The sequence below is a fragment of the Hyperoodon ampullatus genome, assembly GCF_949752795.1.
Source record: "Hyperoodon ampullatus genome assembly, chromosome: 18".
Lineage (NCBI taxonomy): Eukaryota > Metazoa > Chordata > Mammalia > Artiodactyla > Ziphiidae > Hyperoodon > Hyperoodon ampullatus.
Window position 1 is genome coordinate 36641285 of NC_136931.1, and position 24133 is coordinate 36665417.

The following is a 24133-nucleotide window of genomic DNA, read 5'->3' on the forward strand; positions in this document are numbered from 1 at the left end:
CTTCCTTTATCAAAAATAAGGTGACCATATGTGCGTGGGTTTATCTATGTAAATTTTTATCAAGGATGAGCCTACACTACACATCATAACCACCTGAAGTCCATAGTTCACCTTAGGGTTCACTCTTGGTGTTGTACCTTCTATGGGTTTGAACAAATGACATATACCTCTCATTGTGATATCACACAGAGTATTTTCACTGCCCTAAAAATCCTCTGTGCGCTGCCTATTCATCTACTCCTGCCCCCGCCCAGCACTGATCCTTTTACTGTCTCCATAGTTTTGCCTTTTCCAGAATGTCTTATAGTTGGAATCGTAGTCTATGTAGCCTTTTCAGATTGGCTTCCTTCACTTAGTAATACACATTTAAGTTTCCTGCATGTCTTTTCATAGCTTGACAGCTCATTTCTTTTTAACATTGAATAATATTCATTTGACTGAATGTACCACAGTCCATTTAACCTCTTACCCACTGAAGGACTTCTTGGTTGCTTCCAAGCTTTATTATGAATAAAGCTTCTATAATAATCCATGTGCAGGTTTTTATGTGGATGTTACTTTTCACCTTTGGGGGGTAAATACCAAGCAGCATAATTGTTGGATGGCATGGAAAAAGTATATTTAGTTTTATAGGAAATAGTCAAACTGTCCTCCAAAGTGACTGTACATACCCTGCTTTTCTTTTTCCATGTCTTTTACCATATTCACTATGATGATGTTTATTTCTGTGTTTATTTAATATCTATCTCCATAACTCTGCAAGGAGAGACACCCTATTTTTTTGTTCACTGCTCTGCTTCCACTAGGTAGCACAGTGTCTGATAAAATCCACTCAAAGATTATTCGCTGAAAGTAAAAAAGTTATTTTATGGCTGTGTGACACTATAATCTACAGGTCTTTTTGGGAGTTAGTCTGGGTATGGAGTGGGGAACAGAAATCAGGAAAACACAAACTTCCACCCATCTTCTTTCCTTATTGTTCCATAACCATAGGTTCCTGTGTTCAAGACAAATCTCTACTGAAGCAATCCGAGAAAAGCCAGTTTCTCTGTTCTCTTGCCTTCATAATCCAATATCAGTTCCTCATCTGTGAAACGGGGACACATCTTCTCTGCCTAGTGTCTGATCTGCTAGCAGATCTCTTAGGAGACATTCCTACCCAAGACTGTAATTGTGCAATTCTCTGTCCAGAAGCCTGGTTTTCCTACTGACAAATTTGTAACTAAGTAGCTTACAATAGAGGTTAATTGCACAGAAAACGTAATTCGCCGACCATCAACTTTTTTTCCTCCCATGTTTCTGCTATTAGGCTACCATGAATGCTTGGCTAAAAAATATCCTTCAAATATTGAGAAGGAAAGGAAAACAAGGAGAAATCTAATATGTGAAACATCCATAATCTGGATTGTTCGCTGCATAAAAGGGAGAGATGATGTTGCCCTAGAGAGAGGGTGCAAACTAACTGGAGCCATGGCCACGCAGCCTGAAGAGTGAAACAAACCATCTCTCTTGTAGCAATTCCAGCCCCATAACAGGAAAGAGATGGGAGACAGACGGACGTCCTCCTTAGATTCATAAACCAGCAGAGCTGGAGGGGACTTCGCAGTCCTCCGTCCACGCACAAATGTTCACTTTTGCAGGAGCAAAACCACGCGCTGAGAACTTGAACTCAGGTGTCCATGCTGGTGATCCAGAGCCCCTCTTGGGCAGCATTGCCACAGATCCAGACAATAAAGGGTTAGAGTTGATTTTGCAAAATATTTCTTTCTTGCCTCCCAAACCCAAGTTTGCCCCATCAGCAGTGACAGGCAAGATATATCTGATCATGATGCTGTCATCAGGATGCCAGGGGAAATCTTCGATCCACACCCACCCAGAAAGCTTCTCATTTGAATCTTGGCTTTGGATCAAATCGGAGAGTCAGAGGTGCTCCATTTTTTAAACCACACACCTACAACATGCCTCTGAGTCAGCAAGACCTCTCTCATACTCCAGGATTAATTGTTTCCACTCCAAATGAGCAAAGGCATATGACCCTGTCAGGTCACGAATCTCCTTCATGACACATTTTACTGCAGGGACTGGGGCAAAAAAGTGTCTCTCTCCAATCATCATATCCATCCAATAGGGTGCTTGCAATTTACCTGGTCTCACACTTAGAGAATAGCCCAAAAAAAGACATTTCTTTTTTTTCCTTCTTCTCCTGGGCAAATGGAGTCAGGCTCTGGGGCTAGGGAAATAAATATCAGAATAAATTCTCTACTGAGATCTCATTCATTTTGCAAATAATTCTGACACAAAGTCATTTTAAATTATTAAAGTTCTAAAAATATGGTTTGGGAATCATGGACAAAAAGGTCTCTGACAGAAGGACCATAGGTCCAAGTGTTTAGAGGTGAAAATTCACTGATGAATCATTCTCTCCTCTCTTCCTCCCTCTCTCTCTCTCTCTCCTTCTCTCTCTCTCTCTCTCCCTCTCTCTCTCTCTCTTTTTCACACACACACACACACACACACACACACACACACACATACACCCCAAGTTATTCTCATAGTATGTTACAACCTAGGAAAGGGCTTCTCCATTGAAGAAACCTAACCATTAAGGGGAGGGTGGGACAAATTGGGAGATTAGGTTTGCAATAAATACACTGCCATATGTAAGATAGATAGCTAGTGGGAACCTGCTGTATAGCACAGGGAGCTCAGCTCAATGCTCTGTGATGACCTAGATGAGTGGGATGAGTGGGGATGGGAGGGAGGTCCAAGAGGGAGGAGATATATGTATACATATAGCTGATTCACTTCATTGTACAGCAGAAACAAACACAACATTGTAAAACAATTTTACTCCCATAAAAAAAAAGAAATATATTAAGATATATGGAATATTCAGAAGGGATAAAGATATTCTAAATTAAGCACAGTGTGGTCCACATGAACCCAATTCTACCTGCCAGGGTCACTGTTTATAGACAGACAACTAGGATCCTTTATTCTGCTACATAAACAGTGACTTCTCATTGGATTTCCTGCTGCTGATTTGTGAAAAACAATGCCTGAGTTACCAGCAGGGCTGCTAATTGAAGAGCTGAGCAGGTTTTCCCCTAAAAGTCAGGATGACATGGTGAAACTGGGCACATTGCCTCTGCTCCCCAAGCATCCTTTGGAAAGCGTGCTCTCCTTCACATAAATTAAACTTGCACAGCACAGCAGACAGAAGGCTGAAGGTCAAGTGGTAAATTCCAAGAGCTAAGACATGCTTTACTAACTAAACCTCTGTGTTCTACTGTGCCTCTGCTTAAATGAGGCAAAACACCAGGAGTAAAGAAGAGAGACTCACAAACTCAGGAAAAGCTGAAGAATTTGGGTCAGGATTGAGGGAAGGATGCTCCCTGGCTGGGAACTAGCCCTTAACTATTTGTTGAGCATTCACAATATGCCAGATAGATAGACAGATGATAGATATTTAATTTCACACAGTAATGTGTATACATACATATATGTGTATAGCGTGTGTGTATATATACATATGTATACATTTCCCTAACTGACGTGAAAATCAAAATTCAGAAAAGTTTAGTAAGTGTATTGGTTTGTCCCCAAATTAGAACTTGAAGCAAAGACTTGAGTGCAGATAATTTATTTTGAAGCAATTCTAGTAAACCAGAGTGAGGGAGAGGGCAGAGTGATTCAAGGAAGGAAGGTAGAGCTAACAGAAACCATGTTATCGATCTGGTTACCGCTGCGGGCAACTAGGCTCAATGCCACTGGAGACTTTGAGGAACTGTGTAGCTAGAACCCTAGCTTTGGAGGAGACCCTGGAGGCAGGAAAGCTGGTAGACTGATGCAGCTGGCCTCTGAGGGCAATCTGTGTGTATGGACCTGTCCACCAGAATTACAGCTGAAATCAAAGGTGGGCTGAGTGGAAGTGATGCTGGACACAAATTCCTGTTAGACCGACTGACCTGCCCGACTTAAAAACCGATGCTCTCTGTACTCTATCATGTTATTTTTCTAGGACTGGGCATCAGCAGTATCAGGACATCCTGTCCTTCTTAGGTATCCATCCTTAGCCCATTCCTGCAGGTCCTTGCTCTTAGGTAGATGTCAAGCCTTAGCTGAAGACAACTTATAATTTTCCCCATGCCAGGAGTTCTTAAGTTTTAAGAGAGGACTCTGGAACAGCTTTCTTGAGGTACACTAAGTACACAGCTTTTCATCATATGATGTTTTGTAAGCCCAGGGTGAATGACAGAAAGCCATAATGAAGTTAATGTCTGCACCAGATGGTGAATTAGACTTAGATGTTAAAGGAAATTCCAGATCCAGGATTCTACTCCAGTGTTTCATGGGTAAATTCCAATTATGCTTGTATGTGCATATATGAACGTTGACTTATCTGGGAGCAAATTACAGTGTTCAACTTGTTTTTTCACCCAGCAATGTACCTTACAGATTGTCTTAGTCAGTTTGGTCTGCTATAACAAATCTACCATAGACTAGGTGGCTTAAACAACATTTACTTCTCACAGCTCTGGAGACTTGGAAGTTTAAGATCAAACTGCTAGAAGATTCAGTGTCTGGTGAGAATCCACTTCCTGGTTTGAAGATGGCGGTCTTCTCCTGGTATCCTCACATGCCAGAGTACAGAGAGAGATGAGGCAAACTCTTTTGAATCTCTCCTTATAAGGCATTAATTCCATCACATGGGTTCTCCCGTCATGACCTAATTTCCTCCCCAAGGCCTCACCTCCAAACCATCACATTGGGTTTTAGACTTCAACATATGAATTCTGGAGAGATTCGAATGTAACATAACATAACATAATACAGATTAATCATTTTATATTAGCATGTATCTATTTTAACATTTGGATACTATTTCACTATATAAATAGTGCATGGTTTAATCAGGTTCCTCTTAAATTTACATTGCATCTAGTTTTTTGCTTCATTAAACATACTTTCACATATATCACAAGTGTATCTGTAGGATAAATTCCTAATAATTGCTAGGAATATCTGATGGGTATTGCCAAGTCATCCTCCCAAGATGTCATACCAATTGATAATCCCCTCAAAAATGTATGAGTGTGTGTTTTATCTCCTCCTCATCAAAAACATTTCTCATCGATCTTTTGATCTTTAGGGAGACTTCTTTTCATCTGACATTTTTCTACTTAATGATAAATATTAGGAATTGCTATTCTTTGCCCTGAAATCATAGAATATGACCTTCACCCAATGTCTTCACACTATTTCTATTTGTCTCTGTATCCATCATTGTACTAATTAGCTTTTGCTGTGTAACAAACCACCCCTAAATTAATGGTTGAAAATAACAACCATATATTGCCATTTAAGGTGGGCTCAGCTGGATGGTTCTTCTATCCTGGGTGAGCTCACTTTTCTAGGTCATGCTAGGTTGCTTCATCTCTGCTCCACATGGTCTCTCCTGCTCCTGGAGACTAGCTTGAGCTTGTTCTCACGGAAGCTAGCAGGGTTCCAAAGGAGAGAGTGGAAGCATGCAAGATCTCTTGAGACTTGGGCTTAGAACTAGCACAATGTCAATTCCAACACATTCTATTTGTTAAAGCAAGACCCAAGGCCAGGCAGACCCAGAGAAGTGGGAAAAGACCTTTGCTATTAACCTTTTTATAGGAGAATTTCAAATTCTCAATTTTAGAACGAAGACATGCATGATTATCTTGGGCCACTCTTTCATTTTATAAATGTGAAAATGAGATTCAAAGTGGATGAGTGACATTCAATGTCACACAGCTTGTTAGTGAATATATCCCATTCCTATAGGCAGTTGACCCAACTGGACAATATGGTAAAGGAATAAAACCAATGAGACAACCCATGGAGGAGGCAAGATGAGTCATTGTGCTGAAAATAATGAAAATTTCTGGTTCATCTATTTGTCCAGGGTAAATCATGAAAAACTGTCCAGCCTACACTTCAAGCCACATTACCACAGTGTCTCCTCAGTGAGCCTGTTCTTTATTGAGAATTAAATGATTTATACCACACAGCCTGTAATTATAGGCATCTTCTAAAGACCTCTTCAAGACTAATGGCATAGGTATTGAAACACTCTGCTATGAGCCAATTAGGTTTTTTCAAAACAGAAAAAGGACACAAGGGACAGCAATTTTCAGTAACGTTGTCATTTTTCACTAATACACCAAGAAGAATGTGGCAGTTCACTGCATGCAATTCATCTTTGTTCTTTTGTATACATTTTGATGAGCTTTCTTAAATTCCCTTGGTAAACAGCAGATATTATGGGCTCTTTTTTTTTTTTTTTTTTTTTTTGGTACGCAGGTGTCTCACTGTTGTGGCCTCTCCCGTTGTGAGCACAGGCTCCAGACGTGCAGGCTCAGTGGCCATGGCTCATGGGCCCAGCCGCTCCGCGGCATGTGGGATCTTCCCGGACCGGGGCACGAACCCATGTCCCCTGCATTGGCAGGCGGTCTCTCAACCACTATGCTACCAGGGAAGCCCTGGGGTCTTTATTAAAACTCGGGAGCAACTATGCATAAAATGAAATATGATGAGTTTCCAACAAGCCCAACATCACCATTAATAAGAGTGTTTCACTAACACAGGTTACACTTGTTGATTTTGCTGAGTTATATTTTTATACTTCACAGTTCTGATTTGAGATATTTAAAAAACAAGCTACCCAGTAGGCAGAGTACATAATTCACAACAAGAAAGAACAAAGATCCTTTATATTAGCTATTCTGCAGAACCTACAGCTTCAGCCACTTTTGTACCTAACCTCAGGGTTGAAAAGGAGTGTGTGAGCAGATTACAATAAGTTTTGCTCTTTTTTAATTTAAAATTTTACCTAACTCCTGAATTCTCAGGGTAAAAATTAATACAAAGTAGAAATAAGAATAAATATTAAAAGTGATCTTCACCCCTATATCCCACCTCTATCCACTTCAAATGCCACTCACTGTCTAAGAGGTCAACACTATTTGCAACTTACTATATAACTTTCAAGGTATTTTTCTTTGTCTTCACATTTGTAATATAAACATATAAAGGTCTTCCTTGTTTTACAGAAACAGCATTCTCCTCTACATTTCTGTACTTAATTTCATTTTTTATATTAATCATACATCCTACAGATCTTTCCATTCTGTTATATGTAGAAGTACATTATTTTTTTCACTGTTACACAGTATTTCATAGAAAGGAAGTATCATAATTTGACTTTCTCCCTACTGATGGGCCTATAGACTCTGATTATTTTTTACTATTACAAGTAACGCTACAGTGAATATTCGTGTGTGTGCGTGTGCATGTGTGTGTGCTAATGCTTGAGTATTTCTATAGTCTATATCCTTGAAATGGAATTTCTGGATAAAGGGGATAAGCATGTTAAATTCAATCAATTTTGTCAAATTGTGTTCAAAAAAGTTTGTATAATTTATGTTCTGTGTTCAGTGCAGGCAAGATGGGTCTCAGAAAAGCCCTGGAGTCAAACAGGCAGGGTTCACATCCAGCATCCACCATTTCCTGGGTAGTGACTTGGGAAGTTACCCAAGCTCTTTGTGCCTCAGTTTACCCACTGCTAACATAAGACTAATGCACATTTTAAAATTATCTTTGAGAGTTTTAAATCATAGTGAATTGAGATGGAAATTCCTGGCCTATGGCTGGTATGCAGCTTTCCCCAGAGTAGTAATCTAGTTTTGAATAAACCCACCCTGTAGAGCTTGTTGGCAACACAGATTTTAGAGCACTACTCCCAGAGATGTGACTGGGGTGACATGAAATGTGGCCCCAAAAGTCATGCTTTTTAACAAGCCTGCCAGGAGATTTAATGTAGTTTATCTTTGGACCACACTTTGAGAATCACCTCTTAACTAGGTAAGTTCCATTTCCACTGATGACTTCTGCCTACAAAACAGAATTTGTAGATAAATAGACCATTTCCTGTCCTTATTTCTAGCTGTCTGTCTCTATCCTTTCCAGTGAGAAAGAGCAAATGAGCCAGGAGCAGGAATGGGCATATCTGCACATATAATTTGTTAACCAGATTTTGGAATCCCATGGACTTTGAGAATTTGTTTTGAGATGGAGAAAATTTTACATAATAAGTTTATAATAATAATAATTGCTCTTGGAGAGAAATAGCCCTGTGTTCAGCTGGAAGAAATGCCATGTTTCATCAAATCTAAAATGTTAAGAAAGAAAAGTATTGACATTTATAACTGTAAGATGCCTTCTATTGTAAGTAGCATCCCAATTTCAGAGATGTTAAAATATGAGAAAATCTTCGTCCAAGAATTGATGAAAATGGATATTTGTATAAGCTATTTGACAAGAAAGGAAGGAAGCACCAAATCATGTGCAACTACAAAAGAGGATCACCAATTCATCTTCTTGGAGGAGAAAGTCCTATGGAGGTTATTTGGTTTGCTGAGCTCCTAGATGAGTCTGGGTATACAAGTTGGGGTGTAGGTAGAATTGATATGTTTGTTGGAAGACAGAGACGTATGAAATTCTGGGAGGAACACTGGGAGGAGAAAGAGAGGTGAGGATTCTGGGTACTGCACGATGGAAGAGCAAGAACCCTTAAACGCACACACGTACAACCACACACATATTCATTCAAACATACACAGTCTCTTCAGAATATTCTTTAGGTGTGGGAAGTGCAATAAAGCCCCCTTCTCTTTCTTACCAGATCTTCAGTGAAGCTGGCATCACTCATTTATGCTTTTCATGTGAGTGGGTTCTTTGGGGATGCTTAGGTTTTATTTCTACTTTGGTGGTCGGCAAAGACAGAGAAATCTCAAAATGGGGAAACTGAAGGATGAGGACATAGCTGCCACTGGTTATCAGCACTGGGTTTTAACTTGATTCAAAAGTAAGGAAACTTCATCAGAAGAGCTAAGTGGCTTGTGCAACATCATTCAGTGTATCTGAACCCCATCAGGGCTCCTTGAGTCCTTCTTAGGCAGGTTGGCCTCCTTCCAGAACCAAGGAGTTGACCCTTCTGTAGGCTACAAGTAATGTTTTGTTCATTAAAATTAACTCTGAGGTGGAAACTTCTGGACTCCAAGAGACCCAGGACATTCAGTGGGTTATTCTGCTTCCCCATTCTCTGCTCAAATGATATTATACAACTTTCAGTCACCAATAGAGGCTGCAGCCCTCTGAGGTTTCTCCCCGTTTCCCCATATGTCCAAACAGCTGACCTTGGAATAAAGGCTTGAGTGGTCATGGAAACAGGCTTTTGCTCACAGTCGAGTATCTGTTACAAAGAAGGGGCGGCATGTTGAGCTCTCGTACAATCTTTTTCAGAGGAGAAATGACTGTTATGGTAAGGGTCCGTCAGTCCTGTCATGACACTCTGTGAAGGGACATATCACTGTAACTTAGATGTACTATAGCTCCTGGTACTCTGGGAAACCCAGTTTAAGACTCCAACTGTCTTAATCGAGAGGTCCAGATCCATAGGTGCTCACACTGAGTGTGATTCTCAGCGTTCATCCCAAAGGAGCCACGCCATCAAGAAAACCTGTTCTGCCTCTGCAAATTAAATGGAATGCTTAATAGTTCACATGAGGAAAATACAAAACCCTTCAACAGCTCTTTCAGGTTTAACAAGCTGAAGACTTAGCTAAAGGTTTTCTGCAACTTGACAATCAGAAGTGACATCCACACAATAGAGTGTCACTTTTCTTAGCAGATCCGTTGTTTCTCTGCTAATAAATGCAAGTGTCACATGGAATCCACTTATTGTTCCACTTTCTGCAGCATAATGTAGAACTAAATCACCAGCACCCCAGCAGATCTCAAACATGCTCCCACAGGGTGAATAGAGTCTCTCCAAAAGGGTGCATGCTGAGTCTACTGAGTCCATTTTCTCCCTGGGAAGACAGGGAGGGAAAGAGCAGAGTCACTTACAGACAGTCATAGAGCAGATACATGCCTGTTTGTTTGTTTTGATCAACACTATTGAGGTATAATGTACATTCAAAAGATTGAATCCATTTTAAGTGCTGAGGTCAATAACTTTGACATGTAACCACACCACCAGAGTATAGAACATCAGCATCACCCCCAGAAAGCTCCTTTCTATCTCTTTGCAGTTAATCCCTCTGCAAACCACACCTCCAGAAAATCGTGGACCTGTTTCTGTGGCTATAAATTAGATTTGCCTTTTTTATAGTTTCGTATAAATGAAACCCTGTCGCACATATTCTTTTGTGTCTATTTTTCACTCGGCATAATGTCTATGAAGTTTATTACTTTTTATTGCTGAGTGCTGTTCCTCTATAACGTGGATGTAACACAATTTGTTTATCCATTCAGTAGGTGATGAACATTTGGATTGTTTCCAGATTGGGCTATTATAAATAAAGCTGCTATGAACATTTATGCATAACTCTTTGAGGGAAAATTAGGTTTTTATTTCTCTTGAGTAGTTATCTGAGAGTGGAATCGCTGGGTCATATTGTAAGCCCATGTTCAACTGTACAAAATATGGCCCAACTGGTTGTTAATGTGTTTGCACTACCCTATTGTGCTATCTCCTCACTAATCCTAGGGATTTTCATTTTTTACACCATCTAGTGGGTGTGAAGAGGTATATCACTGTAGTTTTAATTTGCTCTCCCCCAAAGGTTAATAATATTGAGCATATTTTCATGTTCTTTTGGTCATTCCTAGTGTTCATTCAAATATTTTGCCTTTTTAAAAAACATTGTATCTCATTATAGACTTGTAAGAGTTCCTTACATATTCTGGATGCAACTACTTTGCCAAATATATATATATATTTTAACATCCTTATTGAGGTATAATTGCTTTACATTGTTGTGTTGCTTCTGTATAACAAAGTGAAACAGCTATACATATACATATATCCCCATATCCCTCCCTCTTGCATCTCCCTCCCACCCCCCATCACACCCCTCTAGGTGGACACAAAGCACCAAGATGATCTCCCTGTGCTATGCGGCTGCTTCCCACTAGCAATCTAATTTACATTTGGTAGTGTATATATGTCCATGCCGCTCTCTTATTTTGTCCCAGCTTACCCTCCCCCCTCCCCATGTCCTCAAGTCCATTCTCTAAATCTGCATCTTCATTCCTGTCCGGCCACTAGGTTCTTCAGAACTTTTTTTTTTTCACTTTGTTACAGCTTACCCTTCCACCTCCCCATATCCTCAAGTCCATTCGCTAGTAATTCTGTGTCTTTATTCCTGTCTTACCCCTAGGTTCTTCATGACATTTTTTTTCTTAGATTCCATATATATGTGTTAGCATATGGTATTTGTTTTTCTCTTTCTGACTTACTTCACTCTGTATCACAGACTCTAGGTCCATCCACCTCACTACAAATAACTATATTTCGTTTATTTTATGGCTGAGTAATATTCCATTGTATATATGTGCCACATCTTCTTTATCCATTCATCCGATGATGGACACTTAGGTTGCTTCCATCTCCTCGCTATTGTAAATAGAGCTGCAATGAACATTGGGGTACATGACTCTTATTGAAATATGGTTTTCTCAGGGTATATGCCCAGTAGTGGGATTGCTGGGTCATAGGGTGGTTCTATTTTTAGCTTTTTAAGGAACCTCCATACTGTTCTCCATAGTGGATGTATCAATTCACATTCCCACCAACAGTGCAAGAGGGTTCCCTTTTCCCCATACCCTCTCCAGCATTTATTGCTTGTAGATTTTTTGATGATGGCCATTCTGACTGGTGTGAGGTAACACCTCATTGTAGTTGTATTTCTTTTTGTTTTTTGTTTTGTTTTTGCAGTACACGGGCCTCTCACTGTTGTGGCCTCTCCCATTGCAGAACACAGGCTCCGGACGCGCAGGCTCAGTGGCCATGGTTCAAAGGCCCAGGCACTCCGTGGCATGTGGAATCTTCTGGACCGGGGCACGAACCTGTGTCCCCTGCATCAGCAGGCGGACTCTCAACCACTGCGCCACCAGGGAAGCCCCCATGTTGTAGTTTTGATTTGCATTTCTCTAATGATTAGTGATATTGAGCGTCCTTTCATGTGTTTGCTGGCAATCTATATATCTTCTTTGGAAAAATGTCTACTTAGGTCTTCTCCCCGTTTTTGGATTGCGTTGTTTGTTTTTTTGATATTTTGAGGTGCATGTGTTGCTTGTATATTTTGGAGACTAATCCTTTGTCAGTTGGTTTGTTGGCAAATATTTTCCCCCATTCTGAGAGGTGTATTTTCGTCTTGTTTATGGTTTCCTTGGCTGTTCTAAAGCTTTCAAGTTTCATTAGGTCCCATTTGTTTATTTTTGTTTTTATGTGCGTTTCTCTAGGAGGTGGGTCAAAAAGGATCTTGCTGTGATTTATGTCATAGAGTGTTCTGCCTATGTTTTCCTCTAAGAGCTTGATAGTGTTTGCCCTTACATTTAGGTCTTTAATCCATTTTGAGTTTATTTTTGTGTATGGTGTTAGGGAGTGTTCTAATTTCATTCTTTTACATGTAGCTGTCCAGTTTTCCCAGCATGACTTATTGAAGAGGCTGCCTTTCCTCAATTGTATATTCTTGCCTCCTTTGTCAAAGATAAGGTGACCGTATGTGTGTGGGTTTATCTCTGGTCTTTCTATCCTGTTCCATAGATCTATGTTTCTGTTTTTGTGCCAATACCATACTATCTTGATTACTGTAGCTTTGTAGTATTGTCTGAAGTCCGGGAGCCTGATTCCTCCAGCTGCGTTTTTGTTTCTCAAGATTGCTTTGGCTATTCGGGGTCTTTTGTGTTTCCATACAAGTTGTGAAATTTTTTGTTCTAGTTCTGTGAAAAATGCCAGTGGTAGTTTGATAGGGATTGCATTGAATCTGTAGATTGCTTTGGGTAGTAGAGTCATTTTCACAATGTTGATTCTTCCAATCCAGGAACATGGAATATCTCTCCATCTGTTTGTATCATCTTTATATTCTTTCATCAGTGTCTTACAGTTTTCTGCATACAGGTTTTTTGTCTCCTTAGGTAGGTTTATCCTTAGGTATTTTATTCCTTTTGTTGCAGTGGTAAATAGGAGTGTTTCCTTAATTTCTCTTTCAGATTTTTCATCATTAGTGTATAGGAATGCAAGAGATTTCTGTGCATTAATTTTGTACCCTGCCACTTTACCAAATTCATTGATTAGCTCTAGTAGTTTTCTGGTAGCATCTTTAGCATTCTCTATGTATAGGATCATTTCATCTGCAAACAGTGACCGTTTTACTTCTCCTTTTCTGATTTGGATTCCTTTTATTTATTTTTCTTCTCTGACTGCTGTGGCTAAAACTTCCAAAGCTATGTGGAATAATGGTGTGAGAAGGAAACCTTGTCTTGTTCCTGATCTTAGTGGAAATGATTTCAGTTTTTCACCATTGAGAATGATGTTGGCTGTGAGTTTGTCATATATGGCCTTTATTATGTTAAGGTAAGTTCCCTCTATGCCTACTTTCTGGAGAGTTTTTATCATCAATGGGTGTTGAATTTTGTCAAATGCTTTTCTATCATCTATTGAGATGATCATATGGTTTTTCTCCTTTAATTTGTTAGTATGGTGTATCACATTGATTGATTTGCATATATTGGAGAATCCTTGTATTCCTGGGATAAACCCCACTTGATCATGGTGTATGAGCCTTTTAATGTGCTCTTGGATTCTGTTTGCTAGTATTTTGTTGAGGATTTTTGCATCTATGTTCATCAGTGATATTGGCCTGTAGTTTTCTTTTTCTGTAACATCTTTGTCTGGTTTTGGTGTCAGGGTGATGGTAGCCTCATAGAATGAGTTGGGGAGTGTTCCTCCCTCTGCTGTATTTTGGAAGAGTTTGAGAAGGATAGGTGTTAGCTCTTATCTAAACGTTTGATAGAATTCACCTGCGAATCCACCTGGTCCTGGGCTTTTGTTTGTTGGAAGATTTTAACCACAGTTTCAATTTCAGCGCTTGTGATTGGTCTGTTTATATTTTGTATTTCTTCCTGGTTCAGTCTCGGAAGGTTGTGCATTTCTAAGAATTTGTCCATTTCTTCCAGGTTGTCCATTTTATTGGCATAGAGTTGCCTGTAGTAATCTCTCATGGTCCTTTGTATTTCTGCAGTGTCAGTTGTTACTGCTCCTTTTTCATTTCTAATTCTATTGATTTGAGTCTTCTCCCTTTTTTTCTTGATGAGTCTGGCTAATGATGTATCAATTTTGTTTATCTTCTCAAAGAACCAGCTTTTAGTTTTATTTATCTTTGCTATCATTTCCTTCATTTCTTTTTCATTTATTTCTGATCTGATCTGTATGACTTCTTCTCTTCTGTTAACATTGGGGTTTTTTGTTCTTCTTTCTCTAATTGCTTTAGGTGTAAGGTTAGGTTGTTTATTTGAGGTTTTTCTTGTTTCTTGAGGTAGGATTGCATTGCTATAAACTTCCCTCTTAGAACTGCTTTTGCTGCATGCATCTCATAGGTTTTGGGTCGTCGTGTTTTCCATGTCATTTGTTTCTAGGTAGTTTTTGATTTCCTCTTTGATTTATTCAGTGATCTCTTGTTTATTTTGTAGTGTATTGTTTAGCTTCTATGTGTTTGTATTTTTTACAGTTTTTGTCCTGTAATTGATATCTAGTCTCATACCGTTGTGGTCGGAAAAGATACTTGATACGATTTCAATTTTCTTAAATTTATCAAGGCTTGATTTGTGGCCCAAGATATGATCTATCCTGGAGAATGTTTCATGAGCACTTGAGAAGAAAGTGTATTCTGTTGTTTTTGGATGGAATGTCCTATAAATATCAATTAAGTCCATCTCGTTTAATGTATTATTTAAAGCTTGTGTTTCCTTATTTATTTTCATTTTGGATGATCTGTCCATTGGTGAAAGTGGGGTGTTAAAGTCCCCTGCTATTGTGTTACTGTTGATTTCCCCTTTTATGGCTATTAACATTTGCCTATGTATTGAGGTGCTCCTATGTTGGGTACATAAATATTTACAATTGTTATATCTTCTTCTTGGATGGATCCCTTGATCATTATGTAATGTCTTTCTTTGTCTCTTGTAATAGTCTTTATTTTAAAGTCTGTTTTGTCTGACATGAGAATTGTTACTCCAGCTTTTTTTTGATTTTCATTTGCATAGAATATCTTTTTCCATCCCCTCACTTTCAGTGTGTATGTGTCCCTAGGTCTGAAGTGGGCCTCTTGTAGACAGCATATATAAGGTTTTGTTTTTGTATCCATTCAGCCAGTCTATGTCTTTTGGTTGGAGCATTTAATCCATTTACATTTAAGGTAATTATCGACATGTATCTTCCTATTACCATTTTCTTAATTGTTTTGGGTTTGTTATTGTAGGTCTTTTCCTTCTCTTTTGTTTCCTGCCTAGAGAAGTTCCTTTAGCATTTGTTGTAATGCTGGTTTGGTGGTGCTGAATTCTCTTAGCTTTTACTTGTCTGTAAAGATTTTAATTTCTCCATCGAATCTGAATGAGATCCTTGCTGGGTAGAATAATCTTGGTTGTAGGTTTTTCCTTTTCATCACTTTAAATATGTCCTGCCACTCCCTTCTGGCTTGCAGAGTTTCTGCTGAAAGATCAGCTGTTATCTTTATGGTGATTCCCTTGGATGTTATTTGTTGCTTTTCTCTTGCTACTTTTAATATTTTTTGTTTGTATTTAATTTTTTTTTTTGGTACGCGGGCCTCTCACTGTTGTTGCCTCTCCTGTTGCGGAGCACAGGCTCTGGACGCACAGGCCCAACGGCCATGGCTCACGGGCCTAGCAGCTCCGCGGCATGTGGGATCTTCCCAGACTGGTGCACAAACCCATGTCCCCTACATCGGCAGGCGGACTCTCAACAACTGTGCCACCAGGGAATCCCTGTATTTAATTTTTAATAGTTTGATTAATTTGTGTCTTGGTGTGTTTCTCCTTGGATTTACCCTGTATGGGACTCTCTGAGCTTCCTGGACTTGATTGACTATTTCCTTTCCCATATTAGGGGTGTTTTCAACTATAATCTCTTCAAATTATTTTCTCAGTCCCTTTCTTTTTCTCTTCTTCTTCTGGGACCCCTATTATTCGAATGCTGGTGCATTTAATGCTGTCTCAGAGGTCTCTGGAGTGTCCTCATTTCTCTTCATTCTTTTTTCTTTATTCTGCTCTGCAGTAGTTATTTCCAGTATTTTATCTTCCAGGTTACTTATCCGTTCTTCTGCCTCAGTTATTCTGCTATTGATTACTTCTAGAGAATTTTTAGTTTCATTTATTCTGTTGTTCATCATTGTGTGTTTGCTCTTTAGTTCTTCTAGTTCCTTGTTAAACGTCCCTTGTATTTTCTCCATTCTATTTCCAAGATTTTGGATCATCTTTACTATCATTATTCTGAATTATTTTTCAGGTAGACTGCCTATTTCCTCTTCATTTGTTTGGTCTGGTGGGTTTTTACCTTGTTCCTTCATCTGTTGCATATTTCTCTGTCTTCCCATTTTGCTTAGCTTACTGTGTTTGGGGTCTCCTTTTCACTGGCTGCAGGTTTTTACTTCCCGTTTTTTTGTGTGTCTGGCCCCAGTGGATAAGATTGGTTCAGTGGCTTGTGTAGGCTTCCTGGTGGAGGGGACTGGTACTTGTTTTCTGGTGGATGAGGCTGGATCTTGTCTTTCTGGTGGGCAGTACCTCATCCGGTGGTGTGTTTTGGGGTGACTGTGAACTTAGTATGATTTTAGGCAGCCTCTCTGCTAATGGGTGGGTTTGTGTTCCTGTCTTGCTAGTTGTTTGGCATGGGGTGTCCAGTACTGTATCTTGTTGCTCATTGAGTGGAGCTGGGTCTTAGTGTTGAGGTGGAGATATCTGGGAGAACTCTTGCCTATTGATATTACATGGGGCCAGGAGGTCTCCGGAGGTCAAATGTCCTGAACTCGGCTCTCCTACCTCAGAGGCTCAGGCCTGAGACCCGGCCAGAGCACCAAGGCTCTGTCAGCCACACAGCATAGACAACTGTGTTAAAAATCTGACTGGTGTCTTGGATTTTTCTTTTCTGGGTGATTTATCCAAGCCAGGTTCCCTCTGTCAGAAACACAGCAAGCCAAAACGATGAGACATTCATGGTTTGCAGTGAAGATAGGGCTTATTCACAAGGCAGCCAAGTAGAAGACAGGAGAACAAATCTCAAATCTGGCTCCTGGAAGAAAAGGAGCTGGGGTATTAATGGGATAAAGAATAATGCAGCAGGGCCATCTGAGGTGTAGGGAGCATGGGGAGCATGGGGAAAGGTGATTGGGAAAAGGTGTGGTAGGTGTGGTAATCACCCATTCTGTGCAGGCTTAACTAAGCTACAGGCCTCTAGTTTCAAAAATGCAGGACTGCCATATATATTTTACATATATTTCCTCCTGATGTGTGAGTTGTCTTTTTTAATTCCGAAGTGTTTTGGAATTTGGGAGATTTTCTTGTTTGGGGGCAGGGGTTGGAGAGCAGACATTTTTACTTTTGATGAATTCCAATTTGTGAGGTTTTTAAAAATATTTTGCGTAAAAGCATAACACTCCCAAGAAATCTTTGTCTATTCCAAGGTCATGTAAACTGACTCCTATGTTTTTTTCTAGAATTTTTATAGTTTTAGCTCTTATGTGTAAGTCTATGACCCATTTAAAAAACACTTGTAGTTTCCATATAACCTAGAAATTCCACTATTAGGTATTTATTCAAGAATAATAATATATGCCACAGAAAGACTTGAATACAAATATTCATAGCAGCCTTATTCATAAGAGCCAAAAGCCATAAACAACCCAAATGTCCATCAACAAGTGAACTGATAAATAAATTATTTATATATCCTCATGTATATATTCAGCAATGTAAAGGAACAAATTACTTGTTCAAAAGTAATTTTGAAAAAACACAACATTGAAGAATATCACAGATACTAGACTGAGTGAAAGAAGCCAAATGCAAAAGAGTATGTACTATATTATTCCATTTATATACAATTCTAGAGAAGGTAAAGATAACCTAAAGTGGTAGAACTCAGATGGTAGGTAGGCAGGTAGGCAGTTAGGATTTGGGCAGAGGAAGTTTGGGAAGAGGTATGAGGAAACTTTTGGGGAGATGGAAATGTTCTGTATCTTAATTGGAGTGGTGGTTACATTTGTCAAAAGTCATCAACCTGTATACTTAAAATGTGTGAATTTTATTGTCAATAACATTGACTTAAATTTGACACATTAAATTTTGTAATTGTATTAGTCAAAGGTTCTCCAGAGAAACAGAACAAATTGGGTATATAAAGAGAAATACATAAGAGGAGATTTAATTTAGGAATTGTCTCACGTGGTTATTGAGGTTGAGCAGTCCCATAATCTGCCATCCACAAGCTGGAGACTCAGGAAAGCTGATGGTATAATTCAGTCGGAGTCCCAAGTCCTGAGAATCAGGGGGCAGATAGTATAAGTTCTGATCTGAGTCTGAAAGCCTGGGAACCAGTGCACAGAAGTCTGAGGACAGGAGAATATGGGTGTCTCAGCTCAAGCAGAGAAAGAGGAGAATTGGCCTTTCCTTCACCCTTTTGTTCTATTCAAGTCCTCATCAGATAGGATAAGGTACATGCACATTGGGAAGGGACATCTGCTTTACTCAGTTCACCAATTCAAATACTAATCTCTTCTGGAAACACCCTCACAGACACACCCAGAAATAATGTTTTACCACCTATCTGGGCACCTCTTAGACTAGTCAAGTTAATACAGAAAATTAACCATCACAATATTGTCTACTTATTGGGGTGAATACTATTTAGCATGTCTTCCTTCTTAGCCCTCAAGATCCATGAGGCCAAGGACCATGTCTACTTTGCTCATCAATTGATCCCCAATGCCTATGAAGTAACCAGCAAATGGAAGGCATTCAACAAACATTTGTTAAAGGCAGGAAAAAGGAGGAACTTACAATCTTATTCAGGAGGAACAATATAGGGAATTAAATAACTGAGTGCAGGGTGGAATTCACCAAGTGAAAGGGAAACACAGGTTCAGGGAGAAGAGAAATAAATCTGTGTGTTCTGAAACAGTTGAAGGAGACACTGAAATAAGTGAGTTTTAAAAAGTAATAGGTTTGAAAAATAGGAGTATAGGAGACACGGAATTCCTGGTGGAGAAAACTTCGTGAATAAAGACATGGAAGTAAATGTGTGATAAATGAGGAGGAAGCAAATTTTCATCTCAAAGTCTTCAGATGAAGAGAACCCTCTTGCCACTCTATCCCCCATCTCAAATCCAAACCACTTTCCTTCTCCACCAACCTGTGCCATGCAGACCCCCTGGGGGGCCATTGTGACAGAACATCCCATCCATGCTGAGAGCAGGATGATTTTGAACCTCCTCGCTGGTGCTCTGTGAGGCCCTGGTGCTCAGTGGAGGTCCCAGGCTGGGGCATATAGTGGTAAATGGGCTTCCCAGCACCACACACACACTGGAGACAGCAAATTACAAGCTGAAAATTCATGACATTTGTGAAAAAACTGAATTTATTTAGACAAAAGCAGATGGAGAGGATGGATAATCTCGTTACATTTCATCACACTACAATTTATTCAGAAGAAATGCAACATAACGCATTATGTGTTCCTTTCTTTCCATCTGCTTCCCCTCCCCTAAGTTCAGGTTATTATTAATGTAATGAATTCATCCTGCCTCCTTCTCAGTTCCATTGTCTTGTACTCCTAATTAAGTTTTGTTCGCATTGTTCTTTTCGACTGCTCAGAAACTCTTTCAATGTAGCTATTTTTCCCAGGTCTGAAATCCTTTCTACATATGAACCACCACTACCAGGCATGTGAAAAGTCTTAATCAAGTCATAATTTTTTTTCTCAAATGATAAAGAGTTATCCAGGTCCTTCTGTTCCCCCAAACAGGTCTGACGGACTTGAAGGACATTCTTCAGAGGATTGGGACCAACTCTTGACCTGGGTTTTGGGAAGACGAGGTGAGTCATCTTCCTCAGATTTCCTTGCTCAGCTCACTCTGAGACAGAATGCTAGTTTTCCCACTACCCGTGCCCCACCCCCCACCCCCAACCAATGCTTTTACCCAAAACAAATTTAATGGGTACAGAAAGTCTCTGAAGGAAAGTCCAAGCTCCAGAGACAGTAAAGACAGATGAACAGATTATGAAACAGTGCTTAGAGGGATGCAGCAACTCAAAGACAAACCCCAGCACCCCCTATACTCCAGTCCATGTTCAAATAGTTTAAGATTGCTCACATTGCTGATCCCTATCAAGGCAGATTGTGTGTGTGGTATTGCCACCAACTGCTCTGGCCTGGGGAGTCAGGCATTTTCCAGACCCTGTTGGCACTTTTCTGACACTCCTTTAAATCAAGTATGCCTGCCTGAGAGAGGGACCCCAGGCTGGGGGCTAAAAGACAATTCCCGGAGTCAACCCTTTACTAAACTGAACGTGAGTCTGCTGGCAAGAAGCAAAGCCAATCTATTGACACCAGGTTGTGGTGAAGGAAAGTACAGTATTTATTTGCAGGGTGCCAAGCAGGGAGAATGGGCAGCTCATGCTCGAAAGACCTGAAATCCCCCATGGCTTTCAGGGAAGCGTTTTTTTTTAAGGCAACATTTGAGGTGAAGGTTGCAGGTTATGGACTTTCTTATGATTGGTTGGTGGTGTGGTAACAGGATCTTAATCCCCAACCTTCTGGTCCCAACCAATCTGGGGTCTACAGGCTTGTGGTCATCATGTAGTCACCATCCACCTGTGTAGTCACCCCCACCCCCTCCCCATGTGGAGGTCTCAATTTCTGCAGAACAACTCAAAGATATGCATCAGATATGAGGAGGAACTGGGACTCTGTTTTATCTCTGAACTATGTGCTTTTCCCTTGTTTCTGCATTTCCTCACCTCCCTAATTAGTAACTATTTAAGTCTGCTCTTTGTAACTCAGGGAAGGCCTAGACTAAAGCCTTTTTCTACAAACAAGAAATAAGGGACACAGAGAGGCTTTTGTATCGGGAGGGCTCTATAGGGTCCTACTCAGTTTCAATTCCCCATTTTCTTTGATACTCCTCAATCCTGAGGGGAACAGGGGCTGGACAAGAAAGGGAATAAAGTTTTGGGTAGAGGGGTCAATCATAAACTCAGCAGGGGAGCTCAGTTTTAGAGAGACTCGGTTTCAAAACTCCTGTAGTCAAATACCAGTTCTGCCCCCACCTATTAGGGTTAACCTCATCAAGTTAGTTTGTGCCTCTGTTTCCTCATCTATAATACAGGGCTAATGATTCAAACCTACTTTATAGAGTTATTGTGATGATTAGATGTAAGAAAGTAAGAAAAACACTCAGCATAGTGCCTGGCACGTCAGTGAAACAGGAGGGAAGGGGGCAGGGCACAACATTTGAAAGAATGACAGCCCAAGGACATGACATAAACTGATTAGATACAAATGGGTCCAAGATCGCAGAGAAGTCGACTTCCACTAGACCTTGAGCCTCAGTATATGCTCATGTAACACGTCAGCATGCTAAATAACACACCCACAGGCGTCATGACAGTTCCAAGGCTGACCATAAGGATCAAAAACTGGGCGGTGGCCCAATTCCTGGAAATCCTCACCCCTTCCCAAAATAGCTGGAATACTCCTCCCACTCATTAGCCTATGAAATTACCCACCCCTATAAAAATTGACAACCCCATACCCTGGTGCCTTTCTCACCTTCTGAGATGGCCCACACTCTGTCTGTGGAGTGTGTTTCTCTCTAAATAAATCCACTTCTTACCTATCACTTTGTCTCTCATTTAATTCTTTCTGTGATGAGACATCAAGAACCTGAGCTTCAATAAGTCCTGAAACCTGCTGTTTGATGTCAGTTGGAAGACCATGGGTTTTGGACAGGTTCAAGTCCTGGCTACATGGGTTCGAGTCCCAATCAGGGTTTTGGCTGGGTTCGAGTCCTGGCACATGGGTTCAAGTCCCAATCTGAGGTGTACTGTTTCATCAGTGCTAGATAAATATTGGCTGTCACAACTGTGGCACCCAGTGTGACTCTGCTGCTACACAGGGAACCTTCAGGGGTCCAGAATTTGACCCTAACTCATGCTTGCATACTTACTTCTACACCCAAAGATTTATTAAGTCAACCTATATCTGAAACTGATAGGGATAACCTAGGATAGTTACACACGGAGTTGTAGAAGTCCCAGCAGGGGATTATAGATAAAGAGGGAAACCTAGGGAAATTTGGGAGACCACTGTAAGTTAATGATCGCTCAAGAAAACTATTGGGATGTTGTGGAATGAAGAAGCCTTACTTAACTATAAAGCCATAAATAAAAGCACGAGATATGCCCCAGATCATTAAGTGAAAGAAAAAATGAAGCTTGCATTCTACTGGTCGAGTCCAGCAAAATAATGATCCTTAGGACCAAGGACAGGAGTTTAAGGGAAAGGGGACATTCCAAAGTAGGAGACCCTCATTATACAGAAACCTGAGATAATTCAACATGTTTTAGTATATGTTACCGCCCTTCTGTTGATTTGAATAAGTGCTATGACAGTCCTAGTTTGACCTCATGGGGTCAGACACTCTCCTGCCCGATATGAAGGAGGAGCTAGTGATGTAAGTCTGACGTCTACTGGAAGAATGAGGAAGCAGGCTGTCTTTCCCCCTCCCCTACTTTCTTTTGATTATAAAAATGTAGCCCACTTAATGCTCTGGGCAGAACTCCCTTGCCCGCCCACTTGCATCACTCACAAGCATCCTATATTAATAAATCTACTTCTTGACTATCACTTTGCCTCTCGCTGAATTCCTTCTGTGTTGAGACACAAAGAACCTGAGCCTCAGTAAGTGCAGACACCAGGTGAGTGATTCTAATTAAAAGACCGTGGGTTCAAGTGCCAATCTGGGTTTAGGCTGGGTTCAAGTCCCGGCATGTGGGTTCAAGTCTCAATCAGAGGTGTATGGTTTCAAAACTACAGCAACTTCCACCAAACATTAAAGAGACCAGCATTTCTCTCTGGGGTCAGTTCCATAGTCCATTCAACTGGGGAGCTGTCTCTCTGGTGGGGTTACTGAGGGAGATTCCAGTACCATCATGATTCTCCTCCTGGAATCCAAGTCACAAAGGAAGTTGCTCTCCACTCCCATATGTCAACCTTCCTGGAGGTCATTCATGGTTTTGGTCAGAACCTCCTTCTTGGGGCACTGCATTCCTTAGGCTGATGACCCTGGTGAGGTTGGTCTTACTTTTCTTCTTGTTCTAAAGCTTGAAGCATGGATCACGGACATCTGCTGTTCATATTCTGAAAATCAACAAGTAAGGTCCGCCTCCTCTCTTCATGAAGCTGGGACCTGGATCACAGGGAAGCTCACCGGGCCTCTGGCCTTTATTTCGAATTGACTCTGGGTCCCCCATCACTGACCTGTGAAGACACCAGGCTGAGTCAGGCCAGACGTTGCAGATGATTAACAAGCTTTCTGGAACTCTTTAGTCGCTACTTGTCTTATGCCTTGAGAAAGACCCCTGTCTGACCAGGTGCTGTTTTTCCTCCAAGCAGGGGCACAGCAAGTTAGCTGCCTGCTGACCTCTGAGGCCAGTCAACCCTGCAGTCAGTAGACAGCAGAGTCACTCCCACCTTTATTAAACCCATTGAAAACTTCCAGAATGAACCCACATAAACCTCTGCCAGGGGAATTATGACTCTGCTTCTGGGCTTTTAGGAGAGAGTCAATTTTCCCAAACTTAAATCTTCTAAATTGGAGCTGCCACCTTTAAAGGGTGAGCTGACCCAATATCCTTGCTGGCCCAAGAAACTTCTTCCAAGTGCAGAGGAAAAATTAACACCTTCCTTTTCAGACACTGGATGAAAGAAGCCACGCATAGGTCAGAACATTGGCTCAAATCAAATTGGTGCAGGAGTTTGAGTTTATTTTTATAGAGAGAAAAATTGCAAGATGTCAGTGCCTTCTCCCTCCTCCCTCTGCCTCGGTCTCTCACTCGTCCATCAAGTGGCCATGCATGGGGGTCTCAGAACCCTCCAGGATGAACTGCTCTCACCCACCAAGCAGGCATGGTCTGGCCACACTGATCCAGAAAAGTCACATGCCTGCAGAAATGTCAGCTCCCGAGA